At 41.8% G+C, this 19,064-nt stretch overlaps 2 long non-coding RNA genes across 2 annotated transcripts; both read right to left on the bottom strand.

Annotated features, from left to right (window-relative positions):
* Window positions 1–2,230: 2,230 nt before the first annotated feature.
* Window positions 2,231–4,049, bottom strand: LOC126284360 (uncharacterized). The gene is made up of 2 exons (XR_007551471.1): window positions 3,951–4,049; window positions 2,231–2,561 (listed from the first exon to the last, which is right to left on the bottom strand). It is a non-coding gene; the product is annotated as an uncharacterized LOC126284360 (long non-coding RNA).
* Window positions 4,050–14,306: 10,257 nt separating this feature from the next.
* Window positions 14,307–18,566, bottom strand: LOC126284661 (uncharacterized). The gene is made up of 2 exons (XR_007551519.1): window positions 18,483–18,566; window positions 14,307–14,643 (listed from the first exon to the last, which is right to left on the bottom strand). It is a non-coding gene; the product is annotated as an uncharacterized LOC126284661 (long non-coding RNA).
* Between the last annotated feature and the right edge of the window lie 498 nt (window positions 18,567–19,064).

The raw sequence follows: 19,064 nt of genomic DNA, 5'->3' as shown, positions 1-19,064 counted from the left end.
GCACAAAAAGACGAAGCTCAGGTAACAATATGGACAAAGAAAATAAAACTAAACGATTAATAATATTTTGAAAAGGAAATATGTGTAATCACACACTCGTGAATGAATTTTGAACCATAGAGCTTGTTTCAGCTTTTTCCACTATTATAATAAAAACATGTTAGGATGCTCTTTACTATTTTACTTTTCTTTTAATGTTGTTATGCTATAGTGAGAGAGGAGGAGTCACTGTCTCACTATTTTTCATACTCAAGACTACTCTTTAATGTTACTTTTACACCGAAGACATCTTTTCTGTGAAACGACAGGAAGTTATCAAAGTGGCAGGCATTGAAGGGAGGACGTAAGACGTTAATGGAAGCAGGATCTTTATGGTGTGTCTCCATCCAATAGTATTTTCTGGAGTTGAGAACAAACAGGCAGTTTGGTCATTTAACAGTAAATTTTGCAGTGGATATTTGGGACTTGAAAGCCACGTGCAGCTATTAGGAAAAGGAACATCTCGACGCACTTACCGGGGGACAGAACACTGATCCCAAAAATTTCTCGCACCACTTTGCCGAGAATGCTTTCGGCTGAAGAGACGAAAAAAACTGCCTACCTGGATCCACCAGTCAGGCGCCTGTAGCCATGACAGGGTCAGAGAAGTAAGAGAAGAGCAGGTCGCCCAGTCAAGATGTATCGACAGTGTCATAAAAGTCCTTTGTGAACAAGGATGCCGGCCATAAGAATTCGTGAGTTTCCATGTTCACCTTTCTTCAGGCACTATCAAGGGAGCAAACATGTGATGTCGTCCCTCTGCCTGCCAAGATTTTTAGGATTTTTTTTAGAACATAACATACATGGCGCCTCTGGAATGGTCTATGGTGGGACACAAAAGCACTTCTCTTAGTTTAGTCGAGGCCCCTGATTAGACATGCTGTAATGTTTAACCCATCCAGATAAAGTTCTCTGTGATAAATCTGTGGTTCACTTAAGGCTTAAACGAAAACTCTTTTCGGTAGGTACCTGCATGAAGTGTAGCCTTGTAAAGAAGTGAAATATGGATAGTAAGAGTTTGAACAAGAACAGTGTAGAGGATATCGAATTGCGGTGCCACAGAAGAATGTGGAAGACTGTATGGTTAGATCGAGTAGGTAATGAGAAGACACTTAAACAAAGTGGGGAAAAAAGGAACTTACGCCAGAACTTGAGTACATTAAAGTACTGGTTGACAAGACACATTCTGAGGCATGAGAGAATCATCATTTAGTAACGGAGGGAAGTGTGTCGAGTTAAAATTATAGAGTGAGACCAAGAAAAATTATAGAGTGAGACGAAGAGATGAATACAGTAAGCAGTTTTAAATAGATGTAGGTTGAAGTAGTTACATTAAGATCGAGATGGAGGTGAAGAGGCTTGAACAGGGTAGAGTAGCCGTGAGAGCTGTCTAATGTCCACAGAAACAACAGTTGTAAAACATAAATTAATGAAAATGTATGCATTTTTGAACAATTGTTTATTTTAAAGTTATGTTATTCAGTATACAAGACATTTTGAAACGCACCACCTCCCTTCTCAATGCGTAATTATATAGAGATGCCAATATTATTGTCTATGTATGTAAAGATGCTACTCTCATTCACCTGCAGCAGTTTTAAGTGGTAACATGTATATGTAGTAGAGAAAAACTTTGTGCAGTGGGAAATACTGGTATGTTTGGACTCTGTAGCTTCAATACTCGTAGAGGCTATACAACTGTGACTTATAGTTTATTGTATTTGTTGTGATGTAGTCGTTATTTAAAATTTTTGTTTTACATTTGCTGTAGTAGATCTGTTAATGCCAAAACTAGTATTCATAATAAAGTACATACGCGATCAATGACTGAAAATAATTGTACTAATATGTTCTTCGCTAATAGGGCCTAAACTGTAAATTTGGAGAAACGAAAATAGTTCTAGTGCAAAGTAGACATGGTATGTAATCCATCTTTTAAGCGATATGCAGTTAAATAGTTCCGTAATTTGTTTCGTTGAATGTTTATTATTTATTATTACTGACCTACTAGTATTAGTCTGCGTGCTATGTATGCTCACTTGTAGTTATGCGATAACAGATCACACGAAAACGAGGGAACCGTTGTTACAAGATCTACTTGCACACAGAAATTATCAGTCAATTTTCCGTCTTGAACAAGTAGATATATCAACAAACCTTTCAGTGCTTTTAGGAAGAATGTAGTGCACTATTCAATGTTAAAATTCATTTATTCGTTTGTAATGTATATTAGTTTGTAAGGTGGGGGCTAACAGCTCTTCATATAGGTTCACAAACAGTATTTACAAGTTTTTGATACTTAAGACAGAAAACTTTGAATGAAAAAGAAACATGTGTTCTTGCATTTGCCATCAGCTCGCTCAGAAGATAATGGGGTGGAAGCGTATCCTGCGGTCTTCCAAGTCCTCTGTGGGAAGTTTGGCGTCCACTACATTCTGTATCCTCTCTTGGTTGCTGACATCTCCGCTAGGCAGCGCTGGTGGCGGCACGTCTACAGAATCATGTGGCATCGTGGCCACCACCTGCAGATACAGGAATAAGTCGTTATTGAAACTAGCATTGCAGAAAGGAAAAGTAAGATGAGGATTCAACATTGTGGCCGTTACTTTTGGAAAGGAACCATCCCGCTGAATGATTTTAAGCGATTTAGAGAAATAGCGTAAAACTAAACGTGGGTGATCAATTGCCGTCATCCCAGATTGTTACCACTGCACATCTCCAAGTAGTATAGCTGACAATATCGTGTTGTTTTCATCCTCTTTTATCATGCCTCACGACTAAAATTGAATCAATGCACAATCCATTACTTTAAATATTCTAGACATTTCTATATCTCTATATCTACATCTATACCCTATTAACGACTGTAAAGAGCATCGCAGGGGGTATTTCTCACTGAACAATTTATTAGGATTTCTCCATGTTTTTTTTTTTTTTTTTTACGCATGAAGTGAGGGAAGAATATTTGTTTAAATGCCTCAGTGCTCTCTGTAAAGAGTCAAATTTTATCTTTGTCGTCTCTGTGGGGTATTAGCAGCAGAAAAAACTATTATTTGCACTAAATGTACCTTCTGGCTATTCGTCAGACTGTGGCAGGTGGAGGAGAAGACAGTGGCAGGCTGCTCTTTCGCTCTAGCACGCGCACACGCACACACACATATTTTGCTCTCTTAGCCACTGCCCAGTATTTTTCCAGCCATTACAACGAAACAGCCACTCAATGTGTACCCCAGAGTCGACCATCTTGTTCTCAGCAACCCACTTGGTTTCCATTCAGGACTGATTTTGGTCTTTGTAGCCACTTGGTACAAGACACAACGGGCCCTCAAATTCAATGCCACAATATTATTTTCACGGCTTTTAACTGTATTTAATATCAATTGTTCTGTAACACTGAAAAACATGCACGGCTTGCTTATTGGTATTAATGATGTATCCCACAAATATATTGCCAAGAAGGGCATCAATACACAACACGAACAGCGAGGGACCAAGACACTTACCTGGGAGATACCTGCAGTATCTTCTATATCCACTGATGACATACGATCATAGATAACTTGATGTATCGTTCCTACAAAGAAATCCTCAAGTCATAACTTTCGTTTGGTACCACATTTGACTGCGTTTTCGTAAAAAAGTGTAGGTTTGGTGATTAGTCAAATGCTTGTCGGAAGTTAAGAAATACTGCATTTACTCGACTGCTTTGTGCATCCTTCCCAAGATCTCATGTGAGAAAAGCGCGACTTGGAGTCCACGTGACCAATGTTTTCGGAAACTATGTTGGTCAATAGCATGAGAAAGCACAGTCCGTTGCAGGTCATAACGATTTTTCTACCGAGTTATAGCTCCTAGCAACGGCTACAATAGATGGATAAACTCATGTGAAATAGGGACAATGGAAGACTTACCGTGAAGACCAAGCAGAGAAGGAGAACAGTTCTGGTAGAGACAGCCATCTCGAATCATGCAGCAGGACGTCTTCCTACGGCTTATATTTCTCCCCAGTTCTGCGCATTTTCTGCGGCACAAAGTGGCTGCGTGTTATGTCCCGTGTTGCACTGCCGCGTCAGTCATGACAGCTGCTTGTTTTGCATGTCACTGCTTCCGGGAAAACATATGTGGTAAAGTAGTGTATAACGTCTTGCATACCGATTGATTCGTTATACTGGAGAACTACTTTCGGTTTAAGGGTACCTAATTCAGGCATTAACAATAACTCCCCTCCTCCACATTCCAGTCTTCAAAATAGCGAACTCACATGTACAAATCACACCAGTTTAATGAATCACACTGTTTATTACTCCTGATCTATGTTTTGTGCAACAACATGATTTTGACGAAAATGTATTAAGTGGTACACTTTTTCTTTTTCTTGTTTGGTGGTTGTGACAGCGAGAAAAAAATTTCTAAAAGGTTTGAAATTACGAGCAAAGTTTGTTAGAGGTCGCTGAATGTCCTCATTCTCAAATACTGGGCACCGTGAGTTACCCTGCCCCAAGAAGTACGCAGTTTCTTACTTCAATTATTTTGCCCAAATTTTAACGTAAAACCATAGCACTTAATGAGTAGATTATGATAGCATTTTGGATTTTTAAAGTCGGCCAACACTCATTTGAAACGCTAAAAATCAAATTTTTGTGACTCCTAGAAAGCATTGGGTAGGGAGCCTGCAATTTGATCTCTACGACTGTTTTTGCTGTTTTGTAATATACACGATGTCTCAAACCTTCTGGATCGAAGTTAAACAAGTGACACTGGGTTCACAACCTATTATATTGAGAGGGGAAACCAATGGTTGGAAATCTATATTTATTGTGTTATGGACATACACAGTGTACACTGCATGATAACAACGTAGATCATAGTAATTGTTCAAAGCGACGACTGCCAGTCTCAAAGCACGCATGAAAATGGCGTAAGAAGTTCTACCGCACTCTCTCAATGATGTTTGGTGTCTGTTGTACCAGGAGAAAGGTGGTTTGGACCCTAGCAAGCAGGTCTTCATACGTTTCTACGGGGGCTTCACACAGAACTAAAAGTCCTGAGGTGTGAGAACCGACGATCGCGCTGGCTACGATATAGGGCCTTCCCTTCCAAATCAACGACGGGGGTACGTGTTGTTCAACTTCTCGCAGACATTAATACCGAAGAAAACTGGTGTACCATCCGTTGAAATCGTGTCCTTCTGCGGACAATACGGGACATAGTCTCCAATAACTGTGGCGCCACATCTCACAAGGACACCAGGTAACATGGAGCAGTCAAACGGGAAAGCAGCAGATAAGGTCCTATTAGGAGACCTACACTGACAGAGAGTCGTCGCTGCTGTTTAAAATTACTGTGGCGCCACATCTCGCAAGGACACCAGGTAACATGCACCAGTCAAATTGGGAAGGAGCAGATAAGGTCTTATTAGGAGACCTACACTGACAGAGAGTCGTTGCTGCTACCACCGATGTGGTGGCGCGGGGATTGTCCTCACTCCATACATGGATGTTGCGGCTGTTGAAAACACCGTCACGGGTGAATGAGGCCTCATCCACGAACAATACAAACCATACGAATTTCAGTACTACAGCACTTTAGCGGGAAATCCATTGACAGAAGTGAACGTGGTGCACAAAGTCTATTGGTCTTAACGCTTCTAACGTTCTTTTGTGACATGGGTGTGATATCTGTTCCACCAGTACTCTTCACGCTCTGTCCTAAGCAATGTGCGTTTCTCGATAGGTGCTCATCGCTGGTTGGTCGGTCACACGATTCAACACTGTCTCCTGAAAGCCTCGTGCTCGGAGGTGTCTTTGACGGTTACCTTGGCAGGTTCTCTGTGGCATGAGGACCTGGTCTCTCGAAAGTTGATATTCACAGAGATAAATATCTTACAGTCAGAACGACGTCTGTTAGCGTTCTCTGTACATTCGTGCTGCTTTACGGGCATTACGTCCTGCCGCACCGTACGTTAAAGGGGGACGTTGATGAAAAACACACACTATTTAAAAAATGCATCAAATCCACAGTTCTGGAGATATTGGAATAAAATTTTGTGCCAAGCTTTACATGAAAGTAACATATTTACATATAAAATCCTTTGATTATATATATTCAACTTTTTTAAGGAAATTTCAACTATTATTTTAAAAAGTAGTAAATGTTCCTTTTTCTCAGAAAGTATTTAAGAGATTTCAACAAAACTTTCTGTCTTTCATCTCTTTGTATGTTGTAAGCTTCTCTCATGAGGTTTTGGAATAGGTCAAATAGGAGAATTTTCATAAGTTTTTAATTATAATTCTGCAACTACAATTTTAAATTCATCCAAAATTACAAGCACTTTGCCCCATATCTCAACTTGCAATCAGAATTTCAAAATTTACTCTTGAGACATCGTTTATTACGTTTACAGAAATATGTGTACAAAATTTCATAATTCTAGCATTCATAGAATCTGAGGGAAAGGTACATAAACTTCTTCAGAAGGTACCACATTTTTACTCTGGGCCGTCTTTCATTCAAGGCTTCTCTTCTGGTTTCTTGTTGTATGTCTTCTTTTCTTTACCAGATCTTCAACTGACTTTTCAGCTGAAGACACGAGCTATAAATCAAATCTTGAGTAAAATTTCCTATTTTGAAGCCCATTCTTTCTAATACGTTCATCCTCCCGACGTTCCCATCACTAAATACAATAACTGCGTTATAAGTTGCAATTCTGACAACTGTAGCAGATGCAAATGTCTTTTAGAGAGTGATTTGGATTTTGGGTTTTGCTATGAACACACTTTTTGAGAAGTGCTGGATCGGCTAAAGATGATCTATAAAACCGAAGAGTATGTATCACGGCTTCTAGATGTATCCCGCACACGTTTGGTGGAAAGTAACACACAGAATCGTTGTTAACTGAGCTGGTATTGAAGGCTGCTTCGAAACATGGGTGTGGCAGGGAGGGCGCGTCACACTTGTAATTAATTCTTCGGATAAGATTTCAACATTGATACTTAGGAAACTTATTGTCCATGAGTTGTACCAACAAATAAAAAATAAATCGAAAGTTGACATTTTTGGTCCATTTCATCAACGTCCCCCTTTAAATGCATGTCTGCCGACTCTCGTGACGTTCCACCTTCGACTACGTGACATGCACTGTACACAATAACACACCTCGTCATGGACACATCGCAAGCTGCCTGAACAGCGCACAACTGTCCAGGGATAGTGGTGTGCTTGCCCCACGGGTTGATGCGCCGGTGCATCGCCTGCAGTCGTCACATGACACACGTGGTATGGCTAAGTCTTGTGCAGTATGTCTGGCGGTCAGGGGCGCTTGCTATTTATCGTCCGCTGCCTGTTCCAGTGTACAACACACATCCGGGAACTTTGGGAGAGTACGGTAGAACTGCGTACGCCGTTGCAATACATGCATTGAGACTGGTGATCGTTCTTTGAACAACTACTGTGAGTTACGTTGTCGTTTAACGATCCACTCCGTGTGTGTCCGTAACACAATAAAAATGTGTTTCTGATCTTTGGTTTCCGATCTCAATATAATCGGTTGTAGATCCACTACTATCTGTTTCAGTCTGACACAGAAGGTTTGAGACATTTTGTAGATTCCCATTAATGGGCAGACTGGTAAGGACTTTGATTCTGTGTTGATTTTCTGTTGATGCAAATTCATTTATTCGAATATTTTATTTAGATACTATTTTCATTGCTCCACTTGTATCTCTTAACTCATCAAAGAAAGCATAGAATTTTTCAGATGTATGACTTTTCTATAACCCATTTCCCGGCAATCGCCAAGAGTACTGAAGTTAGCTGCTGAATGTCATAGTTAAAAAAATTGAAATACATACAACTGTAAACTTTCTGTTCAGACACAACAAAAGCTAAATTTTAGAAAATGCATTTCGTTTACGAAGGGCTCTCCAAACAATTTTTTCTCTTCTATTCACTTCTGTTGTGATCCACCCAGTCACCTCTACAACTGCAGTTGGGGAACTAAAAACTTCCTCTAGAACAATGTAATATTCGACGCAGACGTAAGTAATGATCTAGGAGAAGGATAGAACTTCAGGTTAAAGTAAATAATGTAGTGCAGACGTAACACTGGAGCTCACGCTTTATTGTTTGCGTCTTAATTATTCGTTAATCATACAACAATGTTCTGTGTTAAATAAGATATTCCTGAAACTCTCGTCCACTCCTTTATCCTTCATAAGGTGCTTTTTTTTTTTTCTTCGCTTCTTTCAACGATATTTACGACAAAGGCTCGATCCGAATGCAAAAATTGTAATGTAGAAAAACTAAAAAATATATTATTTTTTACTTAGATTAAATTACTCCCGTCTCTGACTGGACAGGTGTGATACTACATCTACTGAGTAGTTTTACTGATATCGTACCTCCTGCCTAACTCCTCTTAAGAATCAGAATTTCTTCCTGCCTTAATGAAGTATAATGGAAGCCGTTTATTAACACAAACATATTCTTCAGTATACTTGTGAAGGGTCGTTAGTAAAGCTTAAACTGAAAGAAGTTTAAAAATTTTCTCAGACTCTACTAAATTCGTGACATTGATAACTGCTGTTCATTACTCCGTTCTTATAATTTTTTTCGTTTCCTACTTGCAAGTGTTCCATTGGACTACGTCCAGCTGTTAAGGCGGCTCGTTCCTTTGCTTGAATAAAATTGAATGGTATTTTATGCGGTTGTCGAGAATTTTTTTGATTATCATGTACACTACGAAAAATAGGTAGATAAATTATAGTTATTGATATCTTATGAGACTTCTTTCTTGCCACATAGAATAATTCCGGATAATGTTTGAACACTTTTGCAAATAGCCTCAGCCCTAGATGTTTTTCTTTTCTAGACGATTTGTTTTTATAACTCCGTCTTCTGTCTTCCCTCCTATTTCTTGTGCAGACGATTTTCATTGTGGGCTATCTTATGTGGGTCTTACTCATTACTGTAAAAATGCAGTACTGTTTTAAGCTGTTTGTAATATCATTATGTTGGACCCAAATGACGCGATATACGTGTATTTTTGTTGTTGTTGTTTACTTTATAGCGTCCCACTTATATTTCAGTTATAAAAGGATGAATTTCTTAGCTAGACTATGCATTGACACTACGTTATCTAGAAATAAAGGATGGAATAATCGGTTCTTCTGCTCATTCTTTTATGTTTCGTTTTGAAAGGCTAATGTTACTGTTAGCTTCTTTTTATTCTGTGGTATGTGCTGTTTTTAGTAAATATTGTTTTTCACACCTGTAGACATTTCGTTGTAACCTTGGTTTTCTGACTGTAAGTTTATAAATCTGTAAATAAACTTTAGGAGACAAAGCACAAAGTGAGATGATGTTTTGCGGTTGCACTGTTTACTTGTTTCGATATCTTCAGTCTTTTTCAATTTTTTTATCAAAATGGATAAAGTAAAACAAGCTCCCACCAAGTTACACTCCTGGAAATGAAAAAAAGAACACATTGACACCGGTGTGTCAGACCCACCATACTTGCTCCGGACACTGCGAGAGGGCTGTACAAGCAATGATCACACGCACGGCACAGTGGACACACCAGGAACCGCGGTCTTGGCCGTCGAATGGCGCTAGGTGCACAGCATTTGTGCACCGCTGCCGTCAGTGTCAGCCAGTTTGCCGTGGCATACGGAGCTCCATCGCAGTCTTTAACACTGGTAGCATGCCGCGACAGCGTGGACGTGAACCGTATGTGCAGTTGACGGACTTTGAGAGAGGGCGTATAGTGGGCATGCGGGAGGCCGGGTGGACGTACCGCCGAATTGCTCAACACGTGGGGCGTGAGGTCTCCACAGTACATCGATGTTGTCGCCAGTGGTCGGCGGAAGGTGCACGTGCCCGTCGACCTGGGACCGGACCGCAGCGACGCACGGATCCACGCCAAGACCGTAGGATCCTACGCAGTGCCGTAGGAGACCGCACCGCCACTTCCCGGCAAATTAGGGACACTGTTGCTCCTGGGGTATCGGCGAGGACCATTCGCAACCGTCTCCATGAAGCTGGGCTACGGTCCCGCACACCGTTAGGCCGTCTTCCGCTCACGCCCCAACATCGTGCAGCCCGCCTCCAGTGGTGTCGCGACAGGCGTGAATGGAGGGACGAAATGGAGACGTGTCGTCTTCAGCGATGAGAGTCGCTTCTGCCTTGGTGCCAATGATGGTCGTATGCGTGTTTGGCGCCGTGCAGATGAGCGCCACAATCAGGACTGCATATGACCGAGGCACACAGGGCCAACACCCGGCATCATGGTGTGGGGAGCGATCTCCTACAATGGCCGTACACCTCTGGTGATCGTCGAGGGGACACTGAATAGTGCACGGTACATCCAAACCGTCATCGAACCCATCGTTCTACCATTCCTAGACCGGCAAGGGAACTTGCTGTTCCAACAGGACAATGCACGTCCGCATGTATCCCGTGCCACCCAACGTGCTCTAGAAGGTGTAAGTCAACTACCCTGGCCAGCAAGATCTCCGGATCTGTCCCCCATTGAGCATGTTTGGGACTGGATGAAGCGTCGTCTCACGCGGTCTGCACGTCCAGCACGAACGCTGGTCCAACTGAGGTGCCAGGTGGAAATAGCATGGCAAGCCGTTCCACAGGGCTACATCCAGCATCTCTACGATCGTCTCCATGGGAGAATAGCGGCCTGCATTGCTGCGAAAGGTGGATATACACTGTACTAGTGCCGACATTGTGCATGCTCTGTTGCCTGTGTCTATGTGCCTGTGGTTCTGTCAGTGTGATCATGTGATGTATCTGACCCCAGGAATGTGTCAATAAAGTTTCCCCTTCCTGGGACAATGAATTCAAGGTGTTCTTATTTCAATTTCCAGGAGTGTATTTTGCGCAGTGCCCAGCTACACAAACATGAAAAAATAAACGTGATCTTCCAGTACTTTAAAGCACATAAAAATGAATAGGACTAATCAGGGACAGATAGGATATTATTTTTTTATAGACGAATGGAAAAAATGGTAGAAGCCGATCTCAGGGAAGATCAGTTTGGATTCGGTAGAAATGTTGGAACACGCGAGGCAATACTGACCCTAATACTTATCTTAGAAAATAGATTGAGAAAAGGCAAATCTACGTTTCTAGCGTTTGTAGACTTAGCTCTTTCAAAATCTGAAGGGATCAAATACAGGGAGCGAAAGGCTATTTATAATTTGTTCAGATACCAGACGGCAGTTATAAGAGTCCAGGGGCATGAAGGGGAAGCAGTAGTTGGGAAGGGAGTGAGACAGGGTTGTAGCCTATCCGCAATGTTATTCAATCTGTACATTAAGCAAGCAGTAAAGGAAACTAAAGAAAGATTTGGAGCAGCGATTAAAATCCATGCAGAAGATATAAAAACTCTAAGGTTTTCCGATGACATTGTAATTCCGGCAGAGACAGCAAAGGACCTGGAAGAGCAGTTGAATGGAATGGCCAATGTCTTGAAAGGGGGTTATAAGATGAATATCAACAAAAGCAAAACGAGGATAATGGAATGTAGTCGGATTAAATCTGGCGATGCTGAGGGAATTAGATTAGGAATGGGACACTGAAAGTAGAAGATGAGTTTTGTTATTTAAGGAGCAAAACATTGATGATAGTCGAAGCAGAGAGGATACAAAATGTAGACTGGCGATGGCAAGGAAAGGGTTTCTGAAGAAAAGAAATCGTGTAAAGATTTAAGTGTCAGGAAGTCTTTTCTGGAACAATTAGTATGGAATGTAGACATGTATGGAAGTGAAACATGGACGATAAATAGTTTAGACAGGAACAGAATGGATGGTGCTATAGAAAAATGCTGAAAATTAAATGGGTAGATCACATAACTAATGAGGAGGTACTGAATAGAACTGGGAACAAAATGAATTTGTGGCACAACTTGACTAGAAGAAGGGATCGGTTGGTAGGACATGTTCTGGGGGATCAAGAAGTCACCAATTTAGTACTGGAGGGAAGTGTGGGGAGTAAAAATCGTAGAGGAAGACCAAGGGATGAGTACAATGACCAGATTCAGAATGATGTAGGTTGCTGTAGCTACTCGGAGATGAAGAAGCGTGCACAGGGTAGAGTAGCACGGAGAGCTGCATCAAATCACTCTCTGGACTGAAGACCAAGAACAACAGGATTCGATACAAACTTGCACTAGTCACTCATGACAATGATTCTAAGTACTGCAGCAGTATAATAAACTTCATTAATACACTTGCCACTCACATAAGTTTGCGTATCACATAATTTAAAGAGTCTATAATAAAGCTCTAAACCAAACGAAGCCGATTTCACTAGTGACCGTAACATTTTCATCAATTAACTCCAGTGATCGACATAACCGATGCAGATCGCAGAGGCATTAAACGGAGTAGGAGAATATGAACACAAACGAGGAAGGGGAACTCTATGTCGTATATGGAGATCGTAAGATTTTGCGAACTGTCTCGGATGACGGCAGATGAAATTGTGGCAGAGGTTGCATGTAGTGTTGTCCCCACGAACAGTCGGGTATCTATTACTGAAAGCAGCGTTGAGGTCAAGAGCTACCACGGTCGCTTGCCCCGACAGACATCAGAGACTAACACGGTGTAGAGCCACTGTGAACTAGAAAGCGAGTGTCGTACTTTGGTGTTCAGTGAGGAGTCTCATTTCTTTACATGGTTGTGAGACCGAAACCAACATAGACGACCTGATCAGAAGTCACTCATGACCCATGCCTCTCCATCTTCTGTAATAGTGATGTGTGGAGCTGTTAGATATGAGCTTTTAGTGATGACAACATTGATTTGGTAACTGTTGAAGGGAGGCTGAATGAACTCCATTACGTGGCGAGAATGGTAAACCCTGCTGTCATACCCCTAATGACCAGGATGCCAAATGTCATATTCCACTGAAGTAAGCCCTCACACAATTTCACACCACAAGCGTTTTATTTAAGACGTGCCCATTCACTCAATTTACCACCCACAGAGCACGTCTGGCGTGCGGTGGAAAGACATTCTGTAGTATCATTGCCACAGAGACCACTACAACGCCGCCCCAACACAAGGTTGGGAGCCCGTCGTCTGCCGAGGAGGGCGCACTCTTAGCAGGCTGTGCAGCTCGACGGAACGTGAATGCCTCGTACACTTCTTAGCTGGATTTCAAACCAGACACACGCACTTTCATAATCGGCCCTCAGCCAGTTCTGTAATGTTTGCATTGATTCTCTGAGGAGGGCCCATTAGGCTTTGTCCCAGAGAATGTGTTGTATTCGTTCAGGTTATTCCATGTTAAGAGATTGTCAGTCGTACAAACTACTGAAGATAAGTAATTTCATTGTACTATGTGTTTCTTGAATAATATGCCTTCTCGCTAACAGTGTACCGTACCGCATATTATTGCAACCCGGACTCCTTCAGCTCCTATCAACTCGGCCCCCTACTTATTTGCGTTTAGTAATGAGCTGAAAACACGCACGCGTTTTGTGCCTCTAAACAGTGAGACACAGTACATTCATTTTCATACCAGCCTTTATTCAGCAATGTGACACAACACAGGTTTCGGTCATAGCTGAAAATTTTATTTAACACGGCACTCACAGGCTATTGGTTTCCGCCCGCAATGAACACTGGAGCATATCTGTACCTGTGGTTCTTACACGTCATAACGATGTCGTTCACAGCTCGTGGTCTAGTGGCTAGCGTTGCTGCCTCTGAATCACAGAGTCCCGGGTTCGATTCCTGGCCGGATTTGGGATTTTATTTGCCCAGGGACTGGGTCCTTGTGTTGTCCTCATCATTTCATCATTATCATTCCTGACTGTGGCTAGATTGGATTGTATAAAAAATTGGACAGTGTAAAAATTGTGGCTTTGTACGGGCGCTGATGACCGCGCAGTTGAGCGCCCCACAAACCAAAACATCATCACAACGATGTTGCTGATGGACATGGATTCCAAATTGGATAAACGTTATGTCATTTAATATCCCTTATGTGATGAACATCTCCGGAAATACTGATAAATGTCAGGCTTGTGCATCTTGTGTAACGTTTTCTACCCCCATCAGTGAATGCTTAGCGTTATGTATCGCCTCTAATGTCATCTGGGAGGAGACCAGACCTAAACCAGAAAATAAGCAGAGTTGTGTAGCAAACATTATTCTAAAATTTGCTTCTGTGTTGAAAATTATCTTTCATTTTACTCTAGGGATAGCAGTTAAATTGCCAAAATATTCAATGGCTGAATGAAACAGTAGACCTTTTACGAATGCTAAAATTTATTCATTCGTTTGTAACGCATGTCCATCTATAGTTTTGAAAAAGAAAAGGTAGCTCTTGATGCAACAGCAGTACTAGTGTTAATGTTTCAACTGTGCAAGAAATAGAGAAGTTGACAATGAAGTAGCCTGTTTCTTGGATGTGCCAACAGTCTGTTCAGCGGGTGTTGAAGGAAACAGATATCCCCCAGCGGTCTTGTAACGGCTGGTCACCGGCCACCGCCACCGGCTGCACCGGCTCCTGGTTGCCGGCGGCACCCCCGCTAGGGACCGCTGGTGGCGCTGCGTCAGCAGACTCCTGCGGCACCGCCGCCACAACCTGCAACCAAGGGCGGCAAGTCGCTTTTGAGACCAACGCTAGCATCTTCTCATTTTACAGTCACCGCCTCGTAAGGAAAATCAAGATACTTTCATAGGACTTGTGGACCTAGAAAAATTGTTCGACAACATAAAATAGTGCAATACCTTCCTATTTCTCAGAGTAATAGGTATAAGCCAAATGGGAAGATGTATAATATAAAATATGTACAAGACTCAAAAGGGAAAAATAAGAATGAAAGACCAAGAACAGATTAGAAAGGGTATAAGACAGAGATGTTGACCTTCCCCTTTCCTGTTCAGTGTCCCCTCTACGGTTCCACCAATGATGGATGTAAAATAAAGGTTCAGGAGTGGGATTAAAATCTATGTTAAAAGCACACCAATTACAGTATTCGCTGATGACACTGGTATCCTCTGTAAAAGTGAGGGAGCTATGTACGGGTTGTTCAAAAAGTGTCTCCACAGTGCCGTATGATTGTTAGTCGCGCGTGCCGTATGATTGTTCGCCTGCCTGGGGTACTTCCCTTCAAGTGGACTCTCCCAACATTCCACTGTTTCGTTTATCTCAGCCTGCGTTAGTAGTATTGTAGGTGTGTGTCGTTACGTGTTGACGTGAACGTTAAAGTTTAGTTCCTTTGTTCGTTTGTTCCGTTTTTGTCAGTGTTGAAATGCTAACCATTGAAGAACGTGTGTTTTTAGTCGAAGAAGTGTTCAAAGCTGGCGGTAAATACACAGTTTCAGTTCGTCAAACATTTAATTCATTTGAAGGTACCAGACGAGGTACTGGCAGAAGTAAAGTTGTGAGAATGGGCTGTGAGGCGTGCTTGGATAGCTCAGTTCGTAGAGCATTTGGCCGCGAAAGGCAAAGGTCCCGAGTTCGAGTCTCGGTCCTGCACGCAGTTTTAATCTGCCAGGAAGTTAGCGCACACTCCGCTGCAGAGTGAAAATCTCATTCTGAAAACATCCCCCAGGCTGTGGCTAAGACATGTCTCCGCAATATCCTTTCTTCCAGGAGTGCTAGTTCTGCAAGGTTCGCAGAAGAGCTTCTGTAAAGCTTGTAAGGTAGGAGACGAGATACTGGCAGAAGTAAAACTGTGAGGGTGTGCGTGAGTCGTGCTTGGGTAGCTCAGTTGGTAGAGCACTTGCCCGCGAAAGGCAAAGGTCCCGAGTTCGAGTCTCTGTTTGGAACACAGTTTTAATCTGCCAGGAAGTTTCATATCAGCGCACACTCCTCTGCTGACTGAAAATCTCATTCTTTAATTCAGTTTTCCCAGAAACAAAAATCCCACATCGCGATACTATGTGACATTTGACTAACAAATGTCGAAGTGATAGTCCTAGCGTTTTTGTGTTAGGATAATAAACTACTCGATATTTCCAATAAAATGTCCATGAATCCGAACAAGTCAGTCAGGACACTCACCCAGGAAACCGGTGTTAGTTTCTGAACGGCCCACACAGCCGTAAGGAGAAAATTAGAACTTTTCCCATAGAAGTGACAGTCGTGCAAGAACTGAAAAATTCTTATAATTATTGTCAATGGTTCAAAATTTTCGTTCAACGAAATGGAAGGTATGTTCTTAATGAAACGTTATTCATTTATGAGTCGTGGTTTCATTTATCCGCGTACATAAACTCGAAAAATTATCGTATGTGGAATACTGCAAATCCATTGTGTAATCGTGAGGAACCACTTAATTCTGTGAAGATAGGGTTTTGGATTGCAATTTGCAGACGTCGGATTGTGGGTCCCATATTTTTCAACGAAACAATAAACGCTCAACGATACTGCAGTGATATTCTGTACACATTCATAGGAGAACTTGTGTTAAGTGAAACACTCAACGGTTATTTTCAACAAGACGGTGCAACCGCGCACACAGCCCGCGTTTCAATGTCACTGCTTGCTGATTTTTTTGGTGATCGCATAATTTCACCAGGACTTTGGTCTCCACAATCGCCTGACCTAACACCACCTGACTTTTTCTTCTGGGGTGCAGCGAAAGCAACTGTCTATAAAATCCATACAAAATCCATGGATGAATTGAAAACTGCAATATACAGTTTCACTGCTTCTGTTACAGAAGAAACGTTACAGCTTGTGTGTGGGAACATGATTATACGAATTGAATTGTGTATTCAATAGCAGGGAGGACACTTTCAACATTTAATGTGAAAATTTGTAAGTAAAAATGAATGTTGAATAAAATAATAACTTGTATTTCACTGAGTTTCATTTCAGTATATTCACTGCGGCATACGACACAAGCGGCTAACAATCGTCCGGCACTGCGGAGAGAATTTTTGAACACCCCTTAGAATGCAATGATTAGTTTTCTGAACACAGAGTATGGACTGAGAGTAAAACGAAGGACCATAAAGTAATGATGAACAGCCCATATAGACTAGCTATAAATTTACCATCAAAAGTGGGGATCGTTGAAAGTTGCGGAAGGCGGTTGTGAAAAATCGCATGAGATCAGCGGGAGAAAACTCTCTCGATTTCCAAAGTACTACCAGCAGTCCAGCTATAACAATGACTGTGTGTTGGGAGTTAAAAATAAGGGGTACAGTGGTAGAGTAGCTCGTCATGAGCCACACATTTCTGGAGTCAGACGACTGAGGTGAGTCAAGAGCGGCGCCATTGGGCAGTGGATGACTGGAAATGAGCGATCTGCAGTGATGAATCACGCTATACCCTGTAACAATCCGACGGAAGGTTTAGTTTTGCCTGATGCCTGATAACATTGCCTGCCTCGTGTGTAGTGTCAACACTGAACTACTGTTGGAGGTTCTGTTAGGTTATAGACGTAATTTCCGTGCTTGGGGTGAGTAGGAACGTGCTGAACGCGGAAAGAACTGAACGCATTTTATAGCTTTGTGGATTGCGTATAATAGAGAAAGAGTTAGGGAGCGGTGATTATATTAGTATGAAAATATACACTGTCACAGATCAGCATCTGTGAGGCAGTGGTCTGACAATAACATTAGTGAAATGGAATGGCATGCCCAGAGTGACGACATCAAGTCGATGGAAATTTTCGGGTGAGTTAGACATCGACTTATTTCCAGACTCCTCACTACCTTCCTTGGTTTCTGCTCTCGAGCGAGAAAGGGCTGCCATTCCTCATATTCACACGTCTCAATGAAAGTGTCCACAGCGGAATTCATGCCGTCATAATGGCTAAGGATGGACACACTCCATATTAATGTCCACTAATATTGTATGTGGTCTGATACTATTGTCCATGTACTGTAGCTGGTTGGCTAGATCGGTTCAAAGGTCATAGGAATTCAACAGCATACCACCTCCAATAGAGCTATGACTACTGAGACGCTGTGGGGTCAAAACCAAATTTCCAGTTGATGACAGGTTTACATTTTTATGTGGTATAATCAATGGACATAACTTTGAAAACTGTATCGATATTCCACTATTTCTTATTACTAGACATAAAAATTCTGTTATCAAATTCATGCCTCGTATTTCAACTGTTATACAGTGAATTTTATCCTTAGTGGATGCTGTTGAACTCCGTGACTGTTCCTTTATAGAGTGTAAAAAAAATTTCCGCTATTAGTCGCAATAAGAGATTATTTATTCGTCACACAGCCCATCCTCAAGTGTTTATACATTCCTATACATGCTTATATTGCTTCGTCTTTATTGATGTTCAGTAATATAAACACGTACTTGAATGTATGAACTCCTTAGGATGGGCATAAGCCCGAAATCGGCAGTGTGACGAGTAAATAATCTTCTATTGCGACTGATAGCGGAAATTTTTCTACACCGCGTAACAGAGTTTTTGTTACCAGGAATAATAAGATTCTTACCGCAAAGGCCAAGCAAAGAAGGAGAATGGTTCTGGTAGAGATAGCCATCTTCAGTGATACAGTAAGACGTCTGCCTACGGCTTATATTGGTCCGCAGAGCTGCGCATTTTCTGCCCCACAAAGAACATGCGTGTTATGTTCTCTGTTGAACTGAAACACTGCATCTGTAGTGACATCTGTTTAACTTGCAGGCCATTTCTTCTGGGAATAGAACAGGAAATGAGACTACTCTCCACACCTGCGACAAACAGTCGTAGACAATAGCACTAGGTAACATCTATCGTGTGTTTGCATTTGTTATATCGAAGATATATTTTCAGCTTGACGACTTTATTGACTATCACTGTCAACAGTTGGCAAGACCCATAGAAACTGCATCGTATCTAACTTGATTCGTGTCTAATAAGCTGCAGATATCGTTTCGAAAGATGGTTTTGTTTTACACGTGGGTTACTAGAATTATTGAGACAACTGCAAATTCTTCCACGAGTTTGACGTCTACTCGCAGCTATGGCACTTAACTGATGAGCAGACTCGAAAATAGTGAGGGTACGTTTTGAAACATTTGGCTGGATAGATCAA

Source organism: Schistocerca gregaria, chromosome 8 (assembly GCF_023897955.1).
Source record: "Schistocerca gregaria isolate iqSchGreg1 chromosome 8, iqSchGreg1.2, whole genome shotgun sequence".
Taxonomy (NCBI): domain Eukaryota; kingdom Metazoa; phylum Arthropoda; class Insecta; order Orthoptera; family Acrididae; genus Schistocerca; species Schistocerca gregaria.
This window is presented reverse-complemented; position numbering and strand designations above follow the sequence as displayed.